The 10143-nt window shown below is 39.9% G+C and overlaps 1 protein-coding gene across 2 annotated transcripts in view; it reads left to right on the top strand.

Annotated features, from left to right (window-relative positions):
* Positions 1–585: 585 nt before the first annotated feature.
* Positions 586–10143, top strand: part of PAPLN (papilin, proteoglycan like sulfated glycoprotein) — a 172653-nt gene continuing 163095 nt past the window's right edge. For both annotated transcript variants that reach the window (XM_060261820.1, XM_060261819.1), the window contains exon 1: positions 586–650. The gene's annotated coding sequence lies outside the window, so the exon portion shown is untranslated. The remainder of the gene's footprint in view (positions 651–10143) is intronic.

Genomic DNA, 10143 nt, shown 5'->3' with positions numbered 1-10143 from the left:
CCAGACTACTGCTTTATTCAGTCCCAAGGTTTGAGTCATTCCATTGCATGGATGGATCTAGCTATGGACAAGGTTTGGAACTGTTTATGTTCCCAGCTTCAAAGTACAGGAGGGTTGAATTTGAATGCGGACTTTGGTGTAGGCCTGTTGTAAAGGAAATGTGATTTTTAAAAAGAGTGATTGTTTAGATCTGGGGACATTTCATGGACATTAGAAACAATGGCTGCAATTATAGATTGTTCCAACTGTTTGTCTCTCTGTCATGCCTTTTGATGTGCAGCCTGTGGCTAAAATAAAACTTGGTTAAGAACAGCCCCACCCTAATAACTTTCAACAACTGATAGTGTTTTTTAAAGAGGCTCATGCTTTAGCACTGGAAATCTTCCACAAGCTAGTTCTTCCATGCACACAGGGTTACAATTCTGGCTTTTAAAAAACAAAACAGGAAAGCTGTGGAGGAACTTTTTGGGGCAGAAGGGGTTAATGAAATCCAACTCTCCTTTTCCTGTGCAGTAAGGATTAGTAACCAAACAGAAGGGGGGGGGGGAAGAGTGTTAAGAAGAGTCAGTGATTCAACCAGACTTTTGAGTGGAGCACCAGGGTGGCTTTTCTGCTTCTTGCTGTCATCTACAGACCAGCACCTGGGTCAGGTAAATCTTAACTTTGTATTACAGGCTGCTTGGTTCTTTGCTTTCATAGTCTACTTATCTTAGTGGCTTTGCTTCTGAAGGGAGCTGTTTCTAACTATCAGTAGGTGTGTTTAGATCAGCCTGATAAAGTTTGAAAAGTGAGAGGGGGAAAAAGCATTGTGTTGAGTGAAGCTTTAGAATTGCAATAATTAGATTTATTGCAAAGTGTGGAGGGGAGAAGAAGATTTTGTAGAGTATGTAAGCGTTAACTTGTTCAAGGGTCTACTTGTTTCAGAAACTGAAGGTAATCAAGTAGCCATAATGGTATTTAGGGTGGCTGTAAGTTATTAACTTGAACTATCTGCCTTTGCAATAGGATATTGATGAAGGAATTCTTGAAAGCAACCCCAAATCCTGGGATGATTACATGGTTAGCTCAATTGGTTTCTGCACTTGCCTCTATAAAATATGCATTTGGTTGAATTTGTAGACCTGAGTGCTTTGAGAGAGCAGCAGGAGGGCTTATTTCAGATATTAGTCACTTGAAAATGTGTGGCTGAGTGGAAGTGGCTGGGCTTAGTTCAGCTCAGTGTGTGGTGTCATCCAGCTGACTGGTTGGCATATACCGATTTTTTAAAAGTCACAATGCCACAGAGTAAACAGTCACATAAACAAGTCCACAGAATCTGTTGAGTCTCCCACATGTATGTTTGATCTGCCTTTCTCTGTGTGACTGTTGCTGTTACTAAAAAGTCAACAGCCCAGCTAAGAAAGTCTTCTTTCAATTAGTACCAACAATTCTTCCTTAAGGTTCAGCAAGACTGTCGCTACCAAGTTTTTATTCTGCCATTTCTCAAGGAATTTAGCCTGATATATTTTATTTTCACAACAACTCTAATAGGCTATGTGACTGGATCAAGGTCACCCAGTGAGCTGTATGGTTGAGGGTGGATTTGAAATCTGGTAGGGATGCCAGCCTTCAGAATCACAGCTCATCTCTGGCTACAGAGATCAGTTTCCCTGGAGAAAATGGATGCTTCGGAAGCTGGATTCTATAGCATTGTACCCCACTGAGGTCCTTGTCCACCAGAGGCTCCATCCCCAAATCTCCAGGAATTTCCCAGACTGGATCTGGCACCCTCTACTCCAGTGGCCAGAGGGTCAACCTGGCAACCCTAAAATCTGGTCTCCTAACTCCTACGCTGTCGCTTAGAGTTATTTAAGAATTACTACTAGCTTTTTCTTGAAAGAAGCTCTATGCCTTTAGTAGCAGCACAGTATGCTGATGTTCAACAGGTGGAGCTATCCCCCAGTTTGGAGATGTGGCACTGGGAAACTGCATCTGCTGGATGTTTGCCTGGCTGAGTGTGAAAGGTGCTGACCCCAAGGTGATTTCTAAAGTAGAACCCTGACTTGCATGAAGATGTTACATGTTCTGTTTTTCACTACAGACAGTGTGAGGAAGAGAGGCTATGTCTATTAAGTACTTTCTGTAGTCCCTAAGAACTCTCAACTAGCTGTGTTCTGGAAGACATATAATTAAATTAGCACAAGGGAAGCTGGTTTGTAAATATGTTTCATTCACCATTCAGTGAAGTGAATCTGATATTTTAACTGCTTCCACTCTGATTAACACAACAAAAAATACAAGCTAGTGATCAATTTACTAAGATATAGAAACCAGTCCAAATGTCCAAAACATGTACATTCAAGTCCCAAAGTAGTGACAAACCAATCGATTAAGTACTTGTTTCTTTCCAGTCTTCATCAGACCTGGGACCAATATTGATTCAATTATATAGATTCTTTACATAATTTTTTAAAAAGGGGACGCAGAGCGTCTCCAACAGCAATTTCACATCAGCTACAGTTCAGTATGATGAAGACTGGAAAGAAACAAGTACTTAATCGATTGGCTCGTCACCAGACTACTTTGGGACTTGAATGTACATGTTTTGGACATTTGGACTGGTTTCTATATATTTCTTAGTAAATTGGTCACTAGCTTGTATTTTTTGTTGTGTTTTTCATTATAGTGACCTCTCTCGGATTGTATTCTATTCCACTCTGACTAAGACAGTGCCCTTCTACAAGACTGCATCTTGCCAAGCCACTGGACTTGTGTCATCGTTTTAGTATGTAATGTAGAACAGACTGGATACAAATGCTCCTGGATATAATTTAACAGCACAAATGGAAAGTGGACTCTCTGAACATAGGAGCAACAGTTGTTTCTTGAACTGAAGTGTTTCACAAGCATCAGGGACAAGCATTGCAATGCAACTATGATTGCAGCAATCTGTTACTTATTTGGGGAATATCCTAATTAAATCAATAAGTGTACTCCAAATGGAGAGGATTGTGGATTACCATATAAATGAGGAGGAACTGCTTTGAAAAACATATATGTAAAAGACTTTGCCCTCTGAAGCTTTGCAAATTTGTTTTGCAAGGGGATTTTTCACAATCCTTAACAAAAATTAAAGGGCTGGATCCAGATGGCATTTTGTTAGCCTTGCCCAGTTCTCCTCCTTATTTCACCCTCCATCCCACATGGTTTTTGCCCATGCAGGTACCATAATATAAAGTGGTCAAAGAGGACCTTTCCCTTTCCTTTTCAGCAGCAGAAAAGTTGGCTGGATCCCACATATTGTTTGGTAACCTGCTGTTTGTGAATCTGATCATTCTGCAGTTTTTTCATGATGAATAATATTTTATTATATTCCAGCCAGTTTCAAGTTCAAATACTGAACAGTTATGTTGCCTTGTACATGGTGATGGTTGATCCTGGAGATGAGCTTCCAAAGCTGTTTTGTACTGAGCCAGACTATTGGTACATGTCTAAGTCTGTACTGTCCACTCTGACTGATTCTCCCAGGTTCTTTCACATCACCTGAGACTTTTATGTGGAGCAGAATTACCATGATAAGATATTAAATTTTATTTTAAAAATCAACAAATTAAACTTTACTTGTAAATAAAGTCACTATTAATTTAAAATTACAGTATTTAAATATCCATCTTTTTTTCCTGGTTAGGAGATAAGTCATCTATTTAAGTCATGTTTGTTTGTTTCATCAGGCATGCATGATTTCTCACCTCTTCATCAGTTGATGGAGACAAAGGATAGTTGTTTCCCTCTTCAGTTTCTGAAAACTCCCTGGCATCCCAAAAATGTTTCTTCCTATCATTCTTCATGTCTTCTACCCATTCCATAACATGCCAAGGAGGATATGGCTTATGTCAGTTTCCTCTATGCTTCAGGTAAAATCCCTCCTCTTTTTTTTGTTTTGGTTTTTGGGTGCTCGCTAGATACATTCACAGCTGAAGGGTGAATTGTTTTTACACTTGTAGGGATGGCTCTGGTTCAGTTGTAGAGCAACTGTTTTGTACACATAAGCTCCAGATTTCAAGCCCCAGTATCCCCAGTTAAAAGGATCAACTAGTAAGTAATATCCACTTGAGATTCTGGAAATCTGCTGCCAGACAGACAAGTGGTCTGACTCAGAATAAGGCAGTTCTGTGTGTTTATTGGAGGGATGGAATCTGCCTTTGTCCTACCAGGAAAGGCTGTTATAAGCATCAGTGGAGTGCAGATTAAGTATCACCTTTTCCAAACAAGAAATCCATATGTTACCTATGTTAGGGCTCTTTTAATCACAAAACCACTTCCCGAACTCTTCAGACTTCCTTAAAGTAGAACCAGAGTTTTTTCTCTTTAAAAATTATAGTTAGTTGAATATTCTGAGGAGAAAGTACATTCTTTATTTTAAACACAATTTCCCAAAAGTGTACAGTCAAATGATACCTGATCCTAGGATATGTACATCCTGATGTCCATTCTCTATGCATGTACACAGAGTGAACTGAGAGACTTCTGAATGGAGACCATTGCTACTTTTCCTTTTGTGTGTGTGTGTGTGAGTGACAGTAACCAGTAGCACTGTTAGGGAAACTGCTCTCAAAATGAGATTGGGGAATTAGATTGAGAGACAGCTGACCCTAAAAAGGAATCTTTTATTATCTGTGTATACCAGGCTCAACCGTTCAGAGAGTCAATGCTCAATAAGAGACTCTAATTTAGTAAAATCAATTGTAATTTATTTGAAACAATAGTTCTTTCATACAAGGTAAAAATACAAAACATTCACACATTCACACAGGTCTAGGAAACATAGATAGATTGATAGGGACACATATCAGGGTAGACATACAGGGCGATATTTACCATCGTAGTTCTTCCAGGAAGGTTCCAATGGCGACATGAGAGGACAGGGGAAATGGACCCAAAACTGTGGCCAGAATTGGGGATGGATCTAGACAGCGGAAGGTGGGTTGCTGAATAGAAGCACACATGAGTGGAGTTGGGTCAGAGGTTAAATAGGCTTCCTCAGACCCTTAGACTGGGAGGTCCAAGGGAGGAGAGATGGGAGGTTCAAGAAGGCTGGACATTCCTTACTGACACCTAATTGGATGCCTGCTTTGGCCAATGAACTTCACCTTAGTCCAGTGAACCTGGAAATTTCCAAGCTGCAATGTTGCCTGGGTTGGCCCCAAGGTATTAGACTGGGGTAAGAATGGGAATGACTGGATACTTAAGTTTAAATGGGATTAACTAGGAGGGTGACAATAGGTAATCAAATGCTGGCCTAGGTACCACCCGAGTTAGACAAAAGACTTGATGAAGACAGGAGATGTCCTTCCTCTTTCTCATCTTCTGCTGGGCAAGTTTTATTGTTCTGGTATTGCTGAGCAATTAGGATCAACAGTTGAGCTATTAATCCATTCTTAAAACAGATGGGTTGCTTGCAGGCTCAGGGTGTGTACGTGTGACTTTCCCACTAAGAAGGAATGAGTTCAGCCTGGCAGGGTAAGCTTGGGTCAGGAAAGCAAGCTGGATTCTGCTGTTGTTAGCTCTAGGTCCATGGAGCCAGGCTGGAAACATGGTGGCTTCTTCCACTGCAGTGGCCAAGACTGGGCACACAAGGAGCAGCTGGAGCATGTCTTCAGAGACGTAGAATGCAAAGCTGAGGCTTATGGTATCCACATAAGCCAGAAACTGCAAGCAAAGTCCACTTCTTAGAGCAGATGTGTGAGAGTCAAATCTCCAGGCACCCTGGCAACCATGCTGGTGATCATGATGTTCACATGTATGAAAAGTAGGGGGCTTTTCCTCACAGTTCCCCCCCTCAAGACCTATGTCACCATCTGGTGGCGAGGTCTTGCAATAACACAATGTCCATATCTGTAGTTGACAGGCGGCGAGTCCACGTAGCTTCAATTGTCTACCGGGGTGTACCGTCTATCTAAAAAGGTTGGAGCCACTATTTAAACTACTCAAAAATCAATTTGGAAAAATATTCCAATAGGCCAAAGGTTCCTTCCTTTGAATACTACGATGCAGGGATAACAGGCATTGGCAACGTTGTAGGGCATACAGTATTAAAACACAGGGTTACAATCATTGAAATAAAAGTTGAGTTCATAAGATCATTACTGCTATTTAAACCAGATAAATAACAAGAATTGATCTATAAATCACACACAATCATGACAATAATTGATTAGAAAAACACACAGGTACATTAGAGTTCATGGTTACAAGTGAATCCATATCTTAATCTTGAGTCTTCTTTTCTTCTTCTCCCCCCCTTGATAAGCTTCTTATACTGGGGTTTGAAGAGGATCTTCTTCCAGGTACCTATTGGGTATGTGAAAGTCCTAGTGGAGGGTGAACTAAAGAGTCTTCCCACCCCCCCTAGCACCCAGCGAAATCTGTCTTTATTGTTGCTAAAAGGGAGTCTTCCTGTAACCCAGCATGTAATTGGCAATGGTGCTTTTCTGCCTGTATCACTGATGGTCCATAGAGCAACAGTGGGCTTTGAGGAAAGAACCAAAAAGGAACCAAAAACATTCACACATGACAACATGGAGATGATTCTGTACCATTGTAGGGAGCAGTGAAAGCAGATCAAAAATGCATACATTCAACCATGAAGAAAGGAATCTTAAAAAGCTATTAGTGAAGTGTCCTCCTGTCCAGAGTATGGTGACCAGTGAGCTTTTACGTCACAAGCTTACATATGTCATGTTAGGGGCCTGCATTGGGCCAGTTTGCCTATTACACTAAGCATTCAGGACTTTAGGAGGCTTTTTCCTTGTCAAGGAAGGAAAGTAACATACACAATTCAGAAAACACAACCCAAAATATTCTTTGTTGCAACATAAAACTTAAAATAAAACATTGTGCACAATCCAGGAAAATGACCATAGTTTGGGGCGTCCCCATATGACGAAAATAGTTCCATAAAGAAGAGACAAAAGAAAACCTTTGCTATAGCTTTGGAATATAATAAATTGTCAAAACAATATAAAAACTTCAAAAACAAAAACTGAGGCCTCAATAGAACAATGCTAGCTAGCTTTATATGAGAGGGATCATACCTAAAATGACAGGTGAACTAGAGCAGAGAAATTAAAACCTGGACATAAGTGAGCTGATCAGGTCCCACTACATCCAGTTTTTCTCTGGGCTAGTTCAGCTAAAACGATCTTGATATGGGGGTCTCACATGTGAGCATAGATTTCAACAAAAACTTAACAACAAGAATTCTGAAAAGCAACATAATGGTTACACATACATAAAACAATTCTTAACAGGACTATCAACAACTCTTAAAACTACTGAGCATGCATTAGATTTGATTTGCAGGTCCAGATTCCCTGCACATCTGTATTGAAAGAAAAGATGAGCAATCTTAACAAAACAATTACAACATCCTAGAAATCAAATTATGGTTAATTCACCTTGACAAACACATTAAAACAATTCATAAAAAGAGAAAAGATGTGGCAAGGCATCTGTAGTACCACGAGAAAAATGCTTAGTTGTTGCAAGGGCAAGTCAAAAGAAAGACTTGAAGCACGAAAGTATATCCCTTGACGAAGAAACCTTTTATGGAGTAAAAGGCAAAACTAAGATGATGGCACAATGCTCCAGGTTTAAGGCTTGTGCCAGAGAACAATTTTCCTCTGTGCATACACAGAGTGCAAAGAATGTGTTGCTGGAAGGCAACATGCTGTCAGGAATACCAAGTAGACCAAAATTTGAGCATAATACAACAAGACTTAATTTGGAGAGCCTTGATAGGCTCAGCCAACTGGTTATAGATGCAAAAATAGCACAAAAGGACATTTAGTAGCAAGAAGAAAATCATGATCAGAAATGAACCCTGAGGAATCTATGTTAAGAATCTAACAGGTTATTGCTCATTTCCTTGAGAACATGGAAAATAGAAAAGGGTTTTCACTCAGAAAGAGTCTAGTTCTAACAAGATATATATTATAGGTGGAGGCAAAACCATCCATTGGTCATTATATTGCTTAAGACCAAACAAAGATACTGAGCCCACAAGTTGGGGCCTCTTAAGAACATGTGGATACCTCTTTCCACAGGCAGACTGGATTAAACTAAAATTAAAACTCAAGCTTCACCAAATAGCAAAAAGGGAAGATTGATGATGCAAATGGCATTCAGAGAGAAAATGAAGATATCAATAGTTGAAGTACATTTGAGGAATCCAAATTTCTAATGGAGACCAAAAACCTTCAGGAATTCTGTCAAAACAAGAGTATTAATTCTTGAGGCTTGAGAGAGAAAAAGCACAGGGAGAGGGTAATTTTACCCCAAGGGAGTGTACAGATGTCCTGTACTTCTTGTAGGAACCAAAATTTGTGAGATAAAATTTTCTTAGCTCTAATGTTTAGCAAAGGGCCTATAGATTGCACAGCACTTTCCTTTTACTACAAAGCACTGGGAATGCCCAATAGACTTTGAGGAGCAATTTCCTAAAAGTGTTTCCCTTAAAATTAAAAGCTACAAAACCTGAGTATAGGAGAGATTGGTACCAGTCACTAGAAAAAATATTTTAAGACCTAAAAGGTGCAGCAAAAATAAATAACAGAAAGAAAGCTTCTAATCTAAGAGAACTCTTAGTATTAGGGCAGTTTACAGACAGGGGATTTTCTCTAGCAGAGAAGGACTGGCTGTAAGTAGAGCTTTGGGATGCCAGCTCCAGGCTGGAGATTCCTGAAACTTTGAATCAAATTTGAAAATCACAAGGCATGCAGTCCATTTCCTTGGACACTTATTTCCTCCAGAGGCTTAGCCTCAATGTACTGGGGAAAGGCTATGATTTTGGGAGAGACCTCCAGGTCCCACCTGGAGACTGGCGACCTTACAAAAACACAGTAGTATGCACATCTTCCACCCAGGTATTCTCTGGCTGGGAAGAGGCTGTCTCTGTGAGAGACTGCAATATAAAAAGTTTGGTAATGAAAAACCTTTGAAATTATATCTTTTTAGACCCAAAATCAGAAGATGAGAATTCAAAATAGCACAAAAAAAATACCTCAACTGTATTTCCACCCCCCCTAGATGAAGAAGGCGGGGAGGGTTTTAACAGACAAACCAAAATTCCTTCCCTCTTGGGTAAAGTGAGGGCTTAGCTTTAACAAAAGGCTAAAACAGACACAATGGATTTGGCCAGTACTCTTATCTGACCCTGATAAGTTTTTACAAAGAAAGGTGAAGAAGAGGAAAATAATGAGCTTTCTGCCTGGGTGGGGCTCAAAATTGTAACTCTTTCCAGTTTCTTTAACTCAAGCTGAATTTGGCTGATTTTATTTCAAGAGGGTCTGCATGAGATTTGCCAATCAGTACTACATTAGTTGTTGCTGCTCCTGCAGCTGGAGGTTCCACTTCCTGTACTTTCAAATTTAAATGACAGACTTGCCCATTTGAGGTTAGCTGTCTTGTGTTGCTGTGACCTTTGAGAAGGAGAGGCAACACCTCTTATAAGACAATGAGGCTCTCTCTCTCAAAGACACTGAGTTGCTTGTGCCTTAAGGAGACCTGAGATAGACAAAAATTTAATTTCTCAGGGCAATGCATTTAAAGCTCTATTCCTTTGCCTTAGTTACTTATCAAATCTTTACTGCTACAGATTTCCATTGAGCAATAGGGAGAACAATTAGCATTTCTTCCTGATAGCAAGAGTGCTGAGCATTTGCAATGCTTTAGCCAGCTCTATTTGGGCTAATCTGCAGGCACTCTGTACAAGCTCAGAGGCTATACCATTTAAAATTCATAGAACTGAGGAAATAAATATTTTTTTTTTTTACTTTATAAGCAAGAGAGAAAGATGAACTTGGGAGTTTCACAGATTTTCATTCAGCCAATTTGAAAGTTAAAACAGTTTCTTACATCTTGCTCTGAAAGCTTTGAATTAACAAAAAACTAGTTCAGTCTCTCTTTTTCAGGTACTTGATGCTGGCATTTTTAAAGGGTTAGACTAAATACATACTACATCAAGCTCCCATTACCCTGCAGAGAAACTAACTGCAGGCTGGAACCCTTGCTGGGATTCCAGGAGATCTCCAGGCCTCACCTGGAGAAATGGCCTGGTCTAATTGTAGTCCAAGTCATTGCTTGTATGTTTTCTTATTTAGTCAA

The sequence above is a fragment of the Heteronotia binoei genome, chromosome 21, assembly GCF_032191835.1.
Source record: "Heteronotia binoei isolate CCM8104 ecotype False Entrance Well chromosome 21, APGP_CSIRO_Hbin_v1, whole genome shotgun sequence".
Taxonomy (NCBI): domain Eukaryota; kingdom Metazoa; phylum Chordata; class Lepidosauria; order Squamata; family Gekkonidae; genus Heteronotia; species Heteronotia binoei.
This window is presented reverse-complemented; position numbering and strand designations above follow the sequence as displayed.